Genomic DNA, 13,296 nt, shown 5'->3' with positions numbered 1-13,296 from the left:
ATTGTCTGTTAAAAACCACTAAAGGCCCGGCCGGGACCCCCTGCTCCCCAATCCCCCCTCCACGGTGTCATTTACACACATGCTTGGCGGTGGAATCTGCTCCGAGGTGCGCTGTGGCGGAAACATCATTAAAAGTGGTGAAAGACGTAAAAAGGTGAAGAATGGGGATGACATCAGGCCAATTTCACACTTGGCACTCGGACGGCCAGGTCCAAGCCAGGAGGACTTTGGCCTCGCAACGCAGATCAAAGTCCACTGTGGCGAGGTGAAAAGACACCAAAGTATGCTAATCCCCAGGACCAATATATTTTAATCTTGTTAGAATACAAGTTAATGCCGCCGCCGTTCAGTGGCAAGAATGAGAAGCGAACTTGCGAGGCGCCTCCGTTTGGTGCCGGATAAAAAAAAACATAAAAATGCCTACTGTACAAGCAGAAGATGGCGACGAGGTTGTTTGCATTCGAGACGGAAACGGGGGGGGGAACAAACCCGTGTCGGTGACCCCGACTGAATCCCCACTCCAACAAGCTAGCGTGCAAAGGAAATGAGTATTTTGTGGCTGGCATTGAGGCCCGGGTTCCGGCAAGCACCTTGGTAACCCTTGATCTCTCAAGTATGGCCGGCCAGGGCAGGGCAGGGCAGGGCAGGGCAGGGCAGGGCAGGGCAGGGCGCTGGTGCCTGGCTGGCTGGCTGGCTGGCTGGCTGGCTGGCTGGCTGGCTGGCTGGCTGGCTGGCTGGCTGGCTGGCTGCCTGCCTGCCTACCTGCCTACCTGCCTACCTGCCTGGCCATAATAGACATTATGATTGTTATTATTGTTAGTGTGGTCATTATCATCATTATTGTTGTTGTTGTTATCATAACAATAGTGAAGCATTGTCATGTGTTGATGTTAGCATGATAAACATTGCATTTACTTTCTGGAAAGTATTTTGGTGGGGGTGGAAAAGTGGAGCATGTTTGTGGTTAAACGCTCTCCCACATGGATCGTTTCTTGCTTTTGTTTTACAAATGAAAATGTAGAAAAGTTGTGGCCATTTGGCGAGTGAGGGTCAAGGATGGATCAGAGTCGGTAGGTTGTCGCCACTCACCTGGTGCTTCTGCATCACGGCTGCATGAGAGAAGCACAAAGCGGGAGCTCGGTGCTGCTGCTGCTGCTGCTGCTTCTGCTGCTGCTGCCACGGTGGCGAGAGCATCGGCACGCGCAGCAGCCCATCCCGCGCATGACATCTTTCTCCAAGCCTTCTCCCAGCTCTCTGCACTGTGAAAAGGGAAGGGAAGGGAAAAAAAAACCAACAAGACGTTCATCACGGCAAGGGCCAATGGCAAAGTGTCACTCAGCATGAGTAGGTAGGGCTAAAAATAGATTGTTTTCTTCCTCAGCAAACAATTGACTTGTTGTCAAGTGTGAGAGTCATCTGAAAGTGAGTCAACTCATTTAGTGAAATGGGAAGCCAGTTCACCGAGAAGGAAAGCGCTTCAAATGGCAATCAAAGATGAGCGAGCGCTTAAGCGGACAAAGCAAGCTAGCGCAACAATGGGGCGTGTGGATAGTGAGCGTGTGTTCAGGGCTAAGCACGGGCTCCCATCATGCGTGGGCCTAAAGCTGACTTTAAAACGGCAGCCGGCCAAAGACGGACGGGCCTTTAAAGACGCTTAATGCTGGCCAGGAAATTGCAATCAAGACAAGCGGCACTTTTGCCTGCATTTTGCACACAGAGCTGGGCTGGAGAAATAGTCACTTTTTCGACAAATCAAAATGGCTTTTATAACAGCAGTAGCCTGGCTGGGGTGCAACTGGTGGTCCATTAGCTTGCTATCTTTTGGATTTAGATCCAAGTGGCGCAATTCAAGAGAGGTCCATAAAAATAAGCCAAAAAATAATCGGGCATACAAGGAAAGTCCCAGCTCAGTCGAGCATGCCCGAGCTCAGCGTGTCGGGCGTCTCCCTCCCTCCCTCCCTCCCTCCCTCGCTGCCATTTTAACCGCTGCTGAGTGACGGGCCAGAGAGGGCGGGGTCAACGGCAGCCATGATGGCGGCGGCACAACACTGGCAAAAAGAAAAGAGAATGCTTGATGAGGAATCCACATAGAACAAGACAGACAGAGTAAATATTTCTAAAAACAAAGATTTGCAACTGACATATGCTATTGAATCAAAAGTGGCTGTCCGTGAGAACATTAAATCACCACTTTTCATTGACTGATATTTAAAAAGTCATCAAAAGCAGCTCTTAAGCAACATGATTGTCTGAAAATCTAAACTTGAAATTTCAAACAATCCTGCGACTCGTGTTTCTGAGCAGGTCAGCGCTGACTGACCCACTCCGCTTGCACCTCGGCCTCTGAAAATATATATTTAAAAAAAAAAAGGGAGCGAGGGGGAGAGCGAGAGCACAGTGGCTCCTTTCCAACTATATTTGAGGTCAGAGTTCACCACGTCCTCTCGGCAACGCCGGGGCAACGGCCGAGGGCGTCTAGACAGGTCACGGTATCAAACCGGCTCCCTGCAGTTGCTTCCGGAAGGAAGGCGGGAGGGAGGGAGGTAGGGAGGGAGGGAGGGAGGTAGGGAGGGAGGGAGGGGTCAGCCATAGCTAGCCAAGTGCGGGCAGGGTAAACACGGATTCGGGCGCCTCCACCCTCCGCTGATCAAAGAGCGGGGATCTTCCTGGGAGAAGAAGAGAAGAGGGGGCTGGCTCGGAAGATGAACTCTACGTTTGTGTAATCGAGACGTGTCCGAGACCCCGATTGTCTCCTTTCACACCCCCAAACGGACCCTTCCGGTGCCACTGATTACATTAGGCAGGACAGACGCTTTTCACAAGGGGCGCTCGGACAAAAGAGGCGCTTCCGCGGCCCTCGCCATCTGCTCCCCAAATAAGGAAGCTTGAAGGAGAGAGAGAGCGAGAGCGAGAGCGAGAGCGAGAGAGAGAGAGAGAGAGAGAGAGAGAGAGAGAGAGAGAGAGAGAGAGAGAGAGAGAAAAAAGCCCAGCCAGCGAGAGAAGAAGCTGAATAGAAGGAACGCTGTTTGAATAGACACACGGGATGGATGGATGGATGGATGGATGGATGGATGGATGGATGGATGGATGGATGGCCAGCCGGACAAATAAGCAAACATACAGTGAAGCCTCAAAGACGGCCAGCGCAAATAAAGCCATGGAACGCTGACAGATACCTATAGGCCGAAACGCAATAGTCATGTCAATGGAGCCCGTACACCTACCTACCTACCTACCTACCTACCTACCTACCTACCTACCTACCTACCTACCTACCTACCTACCTCATGATCAGATCTGTGACCCAGAAAGAAATCATCAGAAAATAGCAATTGTTTTTAGTGAGCGTCAGTGCACATACTACGTTAGCACCCAAAATATTTGTTTTGCTTCCTGACTCAAATCTGTTGATTTTCTTTCAAATGTTCCAACAGGGAAGTCAGTCAGGTATGTTTGAAGACGGCGTTCCGCAATGCGTGCGTGGCAAGGCAAAAGCTGGGAGGAAATGAACGGGCGCATTTGTGGCAAAGGCCCTTGATGTCAGGAGATGTGCACGTGTGTGTGCCAAGTTGGTCCATGTGGACAATAATGAAATGAACGATATTGTCAAATACATATACGTAGTATATTGTGAGCATAATTGCCATTCATTGCGAACTGAATATCCCAATACCAATACTGGAGCGAGTGGCTGATTTCTGAAAAGATTCCAAATGAAATCTGCTACGAAGCAAAGCACATGCTAACACTTTCCATTCTGTTGCCATTAAAAAGACCTTATTTCAGTGTGGTGAGCACCGTATTTGGATTTGTTGAGCCCCGTCCGTCACAGACATGATTACGAAAAGAAAAGTCTCCACCCAAACCAAATGGAAAGCGATTCATGAATGGGAAAGAGCACAGACGGCTTGGTAGAAAAATGGCATGAAAATGCTGGGGGGGAATTTGACAAGTCCCGAGGGGCGCAAATAAGTCCGCCTTTTTATCTGCTCTTTTACGGTCTTCGCAACGCAACGCAACGAGCGTCTCGGCAGTGATGCGCAAAGATGGCTGCGGCGTTTGACGTGAAGCTTTTCATCCGTCAGTCAGCGTTCCGCCAATCAGGCTCACCTTGTCCAAATAAAAGCAGATCATATAGACTGGCGACGTGACGCCTGCCTCATTGTACACATCCCAGCCTGCCCGCCTCCGAGCGAGTACAACGCGCACAAGCGTGGTTGCTGCGGCGTCCGTCATTAGCCATTGAAGCTTCCGGAGGCAGGAGCAAAATTGGACAGCTCCACTCAATGGGTCATTGCTGTTTTAGTCGACACCGTTATTATTCATTATGTACATCAATGACATGCCTAACGTATGCAAACAAACTCAAATCATATATGCTGACGACACAGTTACTATTTTCACCTCAGATTCGAACATCGAAACCATAAACTCCAATCTTACTTCTGATCTCCAGCTCCTACATGACTGGCTAAAAGTAAACCATCTGACGATCAACATGAAAAAAAATGAAATAATGCATTTCCACTCCCCCAGGAAAAACATCTCCATAAGTGTCCCCGTTACTCTATCCGATCAAACTCTAGTAGTGACAAACACATATATCAATATCTTGGAGTGCACTCAGACTCCCACCTCACCTACAAAAAACCTGTTAACACTCTCACTAATAAGCTCAAACAGAAAATGTATGTCTACAACAAGATTAGGCCACATCTCACCCATAATGTCTCAAATATTTATCTACATTCTATCATAGTGTCTTCCCATTTGGTCTCTCACCACAAAAGAAACTCTGCGTCCTATAGCCAGACTATACAATAGAGCAGCGGTCCCCAACCTTTTTTGCGCCACGGACCGGTTACGTGTCAGAAATATTTTCGCGGACCGGCATTTATATAAATAATACATTCATAATAAATATATAAATACGTTGAAATAAAATGATATGACTGACATAAAACCAAGTACAAATGACAAAAATAAAACTCACCATTACGTTGAATTAGTGGGAGCACTGAGTTTGTTTCTCAGAAACGAGCTGGTCCCATCTAGACGTAATCGGAGACAATGACACCCGGAGTGATTAAGGTTCGTCTTTTATTGCAGGATGCTTGGTCTCCATGTGCGGCGGCCCGGTACCAAGTGACCCACGGACCGGTACCGGTCCGCGGCCCGGTGGTTGGGGACCACTGCAATAGAGCATACAAAATACATAGCAGACTATCAATCTGGACCCATCCCTGCACGCTCCAATGCGCTAACCTTCCAGAATTACACAATTCTCATGGCAATAAAACTCTTCTATCAACTACACACAAATTCTCTCCCACCTATAGTTAATTCACTTCTCCCAGGCCGTAATGAAAGACAGGCTCGCATCACCCGCTCAGTTACACGGGACTTCATCCGAACCCCAGCATAGCAAAACAATTTTGGTCTTAACTCATTTATCCGCACATCTATTTTGATCTGGAATAAGATACCCCTTCAGATCAGATCAGCCACCTCTATTATGCAATTTAAACAGATATACACATGTTTTAATAACAAACCAAACTTGCAACCATTAACAATAATTATATATATATATATATAGTATACATTGTATTGAAATGTATGTAATGTTATAGGAACCTGCTGTAAAAGAGTTCAGGCCAGTCTGTGAAACTTTGATGTTACATGTCGACCTTTCCTTTAAATAAAATGAAACTGACAAACTGAACTGAATACTTAGATCCAGTTTGAATTGAATTGAAAATCTATACTGGGCAACAGAAGGCAGGCTGTTAGGATTGATAGATTAGTTTGATCCTATTATGATGTTGGAAAAGGGCATACTGTCTCCCGTGTGGTTCTTGCAAAAGAAGTTAGAGTGAGCACTCGAACACAGGCTCATATGGAGCATTCAAGTGGAGTGCGCCGCCCGCTTCCGTACCAACGGCTGCTGTCATGAGTTCTCGGTCGGTCTTCGGGTGATGTCATCAGGGCCTTGCTCATTATTTCGAAAAATCCAATCCCAGACTAGACGAGAGCGAGCGAGCGAGCGAGCGAGCGAGCGCCGCCGCGTGAATCCGAGGAGAAGCGAGCAACACCTGGCGTCTCAAAGCATTGCGGCTGCTTTCACTCCCACGTGACTTCTCTTTAACAACGTCGCTAATAGCTACGACCTATTCAACCAAAATGGACGCTGGCTAACGCTTACAGACGTCATTGACGGCTAACGGAATCAGCATCCGGAAGGAAGGAAGCGCTTGCGCTAAGGAACGGACAGAAATAACGAGTGTGACAAATGCCTCATATTATTGCAGCCAAACTCATCTTTGTATATTTGTTGGATGTCTCTTATGGTGGCCAAGTGGCGCCGCACGCCAGCAAGAAGACGCTCCATGGGCAGTGGAGCATGAAATGAACTGAAATGAGTCAGCTTTATTTGTACAGAATGTTTATATTGCTCATGGCTCATTGTCCTTACTTGAAAACTTTTGGCAGCAAACGCAGGCGTGAGCCCCTAAAAATTGCCACCCCCACAGCGAGTCTTACTCACATTTGGGAGACAGCTCGACCCAGTAGATTCAACGCAAGGCACAAACGATGTCATTTAAGTTTGAAGGGACCACGGTATATACTTGGTACCTTGGTGGTTATTATTTGAAGATTCCCACCCGCACAATGTGGGCGGAGCACGGCAGCGGCTTGTCACAAAGGCCAAAATTCAAGAACGCTTTTCTTCAATCTGGCATGAAAAGTGATTTAAGTTAAGGAAGGCACCTGCGGCGACTTGAGAGGCCTCGCCGCGTTCACACGTTTGCGCTCGAATGGCAACCCAAATGCTCCGACAGAGGCTCATTAGCTAGCAGTTAGCCAAACAGTCTTGGGCCAGCCATGAAGATGAAAAGGACCCGAGGGAAAACGGTACTCTGGTGGAGTTTCCGGGGGTCACGTGCTAAGTCCCGTTAAGAGCCTCAAAGCGCTCTTCAGAGTTAAGCACACACAAACAAATGTGGCAGAATATCAATTTCACATTTGGCCTAACGCTTTCACACTTGGCGTTAGGAGGAGACAAAACACAGCTCTTGGATAAGGATCATGTTAATGCCTATCAATTAGGATCAAACGGGGATTAAGCGGCACGGTCGCGGCGGCCGAGGGACGGGGCCCGCGCCGAGCTACTGAATACCAGGGGTCGCACCCCCCGACTTCATTAGGGCTGACCTTTCCACGCCATTGTGTGAACTCATCCAGCCTGGACGGAGGCTCAAATAAATAGCAAACGTCCGGGGAGCGCCAATAAGGAAGCGTTGCTCGGGCCAGGTGCTTATTAGCCGTCAAGCACGCTTTCACTTCAGAGAGATGTATGATTTACTAATTAGTCGTGGGGTCAAGCGGCTCCAATTCTGCCCACCCATCTAAATTGACTCAAAGGTCAAAGAGGAAACAGGTAGTCCAGGTGCCCAAATAGGAGATTTGCATGCAAAATGATGAAAATAGGGCAAGGAAAAAATAAATTCATCCAAAGAAAAAAAAAGAAAAAAGAAAAGCCACTGGGACCTCTAAATTGAGGTTAACAACATTTTGAGGCGCCACATGTTTTAGTGAACCACAAATCACAGCACGTGCAGGATTTTGCCCATACAATAGAAAAAGGAAAAGGGCCAAAGGAACAAAGAGAGCCTGGCTTTATTAGCAATGATTGCAATTGTGCATTTCGGTGACAGACTTTCTCTTCACGCTTTGCTTTTTAGACACGGGTTCAAAACAGCGATTCAGCAAGCTTTGAAAATAGGAAGGAAGGAAGGAAGCTGCTCTACTTTCCTCCAATCTAAAGGTGCTGGAACGTTAACACCCAAAGTTGCCCAAGTTCATCTGAGGCTAAAAGTTTGGGCGCGCAAAGTAAGCGGTGTCAAAACCGAGCAGGGAGCCAGGGAGCAAGAGAGCGAGAGAGGAGTCAAACAACGCTCGCTCGCTCGCTCACTCGCTCGGGCCCGCAGCCGTCTGTCGCCGTGTTCTCGATGAGCTCACGGCATTTGCAAGGAGTGGAGTTTGGGGGCTCGGAGGTTATTTGAAGATGAGAACAGGAAGTAATACTGCGGCTGTGTGCCGTATCGTGTTCCGCGCGCAGCTCCGTCGCAAACAAATAGAGTGAAGAACTTGAAGTGAAGCCAAGCTTTTCATATGTACACACACTTTCATTGACAAGTTTGGGCAATATTTCATGAGCACAGGTCATTTTTGGCACAGGCATGTAGTGTCGGAGCTGAAAACCATTGTCTTCATTTCCGTTTCCACTCTTTCAATTGAAGTCAATTAAAAGCTCTAATCTATTCTATTCTAGCGGCTTGCAATCCGCCGATCAATTCAGTCAATTTTGGACTCCTTAGGAACAAAAATGCAATACAATTTCCTCTTAGATTACTAAACTAATAACACCTCAATTATATGTGACCAACATAATACATTACATGGGGAATATATCCTCCCCATTTTTTTTTTCTTTGCAATCATACTGAATTAAAAAAAATATGTAAACAGGTTGGCACATAAAATTAGCTTTGCATGAAGTAATTAAATCAACAGCTAAAAGTTTGCAGTTTTATACACACATTCTCCTCTGAAAATATGTACAAAAATATTTGTCATAATAGCAGGGATGGAAAACGCGACTATCAGAAGAATCTAAACACAATTGATTGACAGTAGTATAAATTGAAACATTTGGTTACACTATGCACACCCTGAACAAGTACAATGTCATTGATTGCTTGTAAAAATAAAATAACAAACGTATGCATTGTACCAAAAAATAGTATCAAGCCTCTCCCTGTAGTAATATATGCAGAAGAGAATTCAAATGGCTCTGCACGACAGCAAAGAAATTGTGGAGAAATGATTGGAATCAAACTTTCACGTGTGGAATTTATCTCATGTTTTGAGATGCAGAAAAATTTGGTTGGAATATTCAGTCAAATGTACATAAATTAACAATCCACTGATAACGAACGACTTTGCCAAATAACATCTAAATCGTCAGGTTTGAGTATTCACTCAAATGTGTAGAAATAAACACCACCTTGCCAAATGACATCTAAAATCCAACTGACGGCTCAAATTCCAAATGCAATATTGACATATCTTTTGAAGCCAATTTCTGAATTAAAAACACACACACGGAGGGAGTTTTAGTTTGAAATAAAAAAATGAACGCAATCAGCACTCGGAGTCTTTATTTTAGGGTTGCGGCCTTTTGTTTTCCCTTCTTGTCTCCAAACTTAAAATGGAGGCCGCCTGTTTTTTTTCCCGGCACCATCAACAACACGGCGTAGTCGCACAATACAAAAAGTAAGAGCAACAAATGGCCGCCTGCCGGGCGGGAAACACCGTAAAATACAGAGCGGGCCTTCATTTCAAATGAGCAATAGCGATTTCTTAAAAAAAAAAAAAAAAAAAAAAAAGACAGTGACAGACAATGGCAGCTGCAGCCGGGGGAAAAGAAAAAAAAAAAAAACACATTGAAATGTGCTCTTGTGCTGTAACTCAGCTGCTTTCATCCAGACACCATTATGGCATCACACCTCGTGACTGCACCGTGGGCGGAGACTAAAAAGACAGCGGAAAGACCCAGCGTTTTGGACGTGAGCCTCCAGTGCAATTGGCAAAAAAACAACAACAACGAAATACAGTTAAAATTCTCGGAACGGATGCAACTGGGGAAAAGACACACCTCCAGCAAGGCCAAACAAACTAGACACTAAAGTGCCATCCATCCATCTCAACATTTCTAAGCAATGTGCGGTCATCAGGTGCACAATGGGAAATGATCTCATTTCACTTAATTGATCCAAAACTGATACCACCTGTGGTACGCAAGCACCCTCTAGTGGTACTGCCCAAATGTAGTACGATTGTATTGCTAACTGCTTGCTAAGTTGCTTGTTGTCGTTTCAAACTTTCATTTTGGTACACCCCGAGATTTAAGTAACAGCGTCAAAGGAGACAGATTCATCGGCCGGCCCATTATATTTTTCTTTTAAATCGGAAAAAAAAGAAACTGTCGTCGAAAAAGTCCAAATAAATCCCAAGTACACCAAATGTCATTTTTGCAGCCAGTTTTACACGGTGACACAAAACTTCAACGAGAAGGAAATGGCTTACATAACGTTACTTGAGCAATGGGCAACACAAAAACATTTTGTCAGCCACCCATATTTTTGGCTTCCGAGATGAAAGTTTGAGAAACTCTGCAGTGGAGCAGCAACTACCTACCTACCTACCTACCTACCTACCTACCTACCTACCTACCTACCTACCTACCTACCTACCTACCTACCTACCTACCTACCTCCCTCCCTCCCTCCCTCCCTCCCACGCCTGCCTGCCTGCCTCAGGCAATCATTCCTGGAATTGCTTCTCCCCACTTTACATGTAGCCAAAATGCTCTTGAAAGAACGGACGGACGGACGGGTCAGCGGAGCTCTTACCAGACGTAAGGAAGGCCGGGGCCAGGTAGATGCCGAGCGATGCCCGTTCCAGCGAACACGCCGGCTTTTCCTGAAGATAAAATGGAAAAACATGAAAGAAACTTTTGACAAAGAGCAATCTCTGTGGGTGGAATTGAAAGCCAAATCAATGAACCTGAAGCAGCCGCGCCCTTTCTCACCTTTTCAGCAACTTTTCAAGCGCGTCGGCCATCGCCAAGTAAAGGCCTATTAAAGGAACACCACCGCAATGTGCGTATGCGCGCTAAGTAAGTGATAATCAAGCGATCCTGTCTGGGCCGGTCACCGATACGGCAAACAGATAAACCTCAGCAGAGAGCCGCTCGCGGGGCATTGGTGACAACATGTTTTGTTGAAACAATTCACTTTTCACACGTGTTGCCAAAATTAACTGTCAACCCTTTTTTGTAACGGTACTGGACGTGATAAAGATTAGACATAAAAGTAAAAAAAAAATAACTAAGAAAATACTAGATGACTAAACAAAATGTCATTCTAAAAGCGACATGACTACAGTCTATGTTGGCTATCTGCTGTTCCTCCGCATATTGCAAAGAGCAAAGCAGATATTATTTTTAGCCAGACTTCTACAGCTTATTTTCAATTTGAGTAGTGATGGTAAAATGATATCCCTTTGTTATTTATTGCGCCCCCTTAAAAATAGTATAGTAGTTACCTGAAATTAGCAGAATGAATTGAATAACGTTTCACTAAAAAGTGCCGCACAAATGCTGAAGCTAATTTTGTTGGAAAATGTGTTGAATTAGTTTGACATTTTTCACAACAACGCGGCCGGCGGTGGCAGAAGCGACCAGTCAAAACACTTTGCCGCATATTGATGTGGTCGAAAATTGCGTACGCAGAAATCCGAGCGCATGAGACAAAACGGCGACGTGGATGGCGTTTTTAGCTACAACGCGGAGTCGGCCATCTTGGCCCCCTAAAAGGAGGGAAGACTGCAGTGGTGGAGCACAAATGTCTAGACAGGCCTGAGGCGGCAGACGAGCAGTGGGGGGGTTACACATTACACTCTTGGATCCTGTTCTGGGCAAAATACTGCATGCAGGGAAATGTTAAATAGATTCCTTTGAACCTTATTTGTGCCCCGTGGATGGAAATTGTGCATAAAAGCTGTGAAAGGCTACAACAATTGTCAAACTATACTGATCATTGGGTAACACGCTGGCATCGTGGCTTAGTTAGCTAGCTCGTTGAGGTGTTTGCACGCTAGCTTCGACTAAAAACACGAGAAAGATTCTATGTTGTACTTAGGTGTGGATGCGATGGAAAAGCCACCAAGCCAATTTGAGGACACGTGATATAGTAAATGGATGGAAGGATGGATGGAAGGATGGAAGGATGCATAAATGCTGATGGAGTTCATAGACTCTTCAATGACTCAAGAGGAAATTGTGTTTGATGAAAAATGTATGCATGTCAACGTAAAAAGGTTTGTTTGTTGATTTCGAACATTAAAGAAATACAAGAAAAAAAGTAAAAAATACAGAAAATGATAACTCCATAGTACAATAGAACATAACAAGAAAGAAGAAAAAAATATTGCATTATAATTTTCTCTTGATCGTAAATTCATATTTGTTCAAAAGGGAGTAGAAGGAAGCCTAAGCTTATTTGACTCCACCCCTTGTAAACTACATGTTTCTCTTTGATTCTGTCAAAAATTTGACCATAGTCGAGTGTTTGGGGACATCTTGTTAATTGCAATAATTAATGTGGAAAGGTTTGGAGACTCAACGTGGCAGACTAAATTGTGTATTTGAAGAGAAATACACAATATTCTCTCACTCCAAAACAGGTTTCCAAACCAAACCAAACCAACCCAACCAACCTTTTCTCCATGGTTGCTGCAGCGCTGCTCTTTCCATGAACCCTGAACGCAACACGCAGACCCTCCTGAGCATAAAGAAACAGACAAAAGACATAAACGTTCATCGACAACTCTTGAACACCATGGCCGAGAACACTCGGTGACACAAAGCGTGTTCTAATTGCTAGGAGGGACATTTTGGCTTTACGCGAGGAGATGAGAAAAAGTTTGAGTGGCGTGACGTGGACTTGCGTGGGACGCAAACGTGCCATCTCGCACCTGGTTCGCGGGAAGTCAATTAGCGCCAAAGTCCGTGTGCTCATTAAGCGTCGTGTTCGTGTAATTGGGTTCGTTAAAACTCCATTCAAGCGTCGTCCAAAAGACCATTTGCTCAAATGGAGCATTCCAGCGGCGCCGTGTTGGTGGTGCACGTTAGCTAACTCACCTACCTGTCAGTGCATTCAGCGAAATCTGCTGACGCACCAAACTTTCACGTCTCTTCCTCCTTCGCCACCAAAAATACCATTTCGCACAAAACCACAGTCCAGTGGCAGTGAAATAAAATTCCACATTCCACGGCCAGGTGTCCTCGGTGAAAGGAGTCGAGCTAGAAAATGGGTAAAGCTCGGGGGGGGGAGAAATCCGTGTCCTATTTTGTCAATTTCAGACACACTCCAGACAGTCTCAGAGCGGCGACGTGCGCGTTCCCTTCCGCGCGTGCACGTCGAATGGCGCGGGAAGCGGCGACGAAGCTTGATTGACAGCGAGTCGGGCCAGTGGCCGCGCGAGCCACGGCGCGTCGCCCAATCGCGGGGGTGGATGTTAAAAGGTCTCCGCCCACTCAGCCTCCTCGCTGGTGATGAGCTTGAATAAAACAAGCAAAAATGTGGGTCACAGACGAGCTAAATTGTCTCCCGGCAAAGAGGATGAGCTGTACAAGGCGCCATATACCGTTTGGAAATAATACATACA

At 46.0% G+C, this 13,296-nt stretch overlaps 1 long non-coding RNA gene across 2 annotated transcripts; it reads right to left on the bottom strand.

The window, feature by feature from the left end:
- Window positions 1–450: 450 nt before the first annotated feature.
- Window positions 451–13,165, bottom strand: LOC133143769 (uncharacterized). 2 transcript variants are annotated; one of them, XR_009710480.1, is made up of 5 exons: window positions 12,770–13,165; window positions 12,346–12,410; window positions 10,479–10,548; window positions 4,994–5,051; window positions 451–1,259 (listed from the first exon to the last, which is right to left on the bottom strand). It is a non-coding gene; the product is annotated as an uncharacterized LOC133143769 (long non-coding RNA). The 2 variants fall into 2 exon arrangements; XR_009710479.1 differs by having other exon boundaries at window positions 12,774–13,165.
- Window positions 13,166–13,296: the final 131 nt, after the last annotated feature.

This window comes from Syngnathus typhle, linkage group LG19 (assembly GCF_033458585.1).
Source record: "Syngnathus typhle isolate RoL2023-S1 ecotype Sweden linkage group LG19, RoL_Styp_1.0, whole genome shotgun sequence".
NCBI lineage: Eukaryota > Metazoa > Chordata > Actinopteri > Syngnathiformes > Syngnathidae > Syngnathus > Syngnathus typhle.
This window is presented reverse-complemented; position numbering and strand designations above follow the sequence as displayed.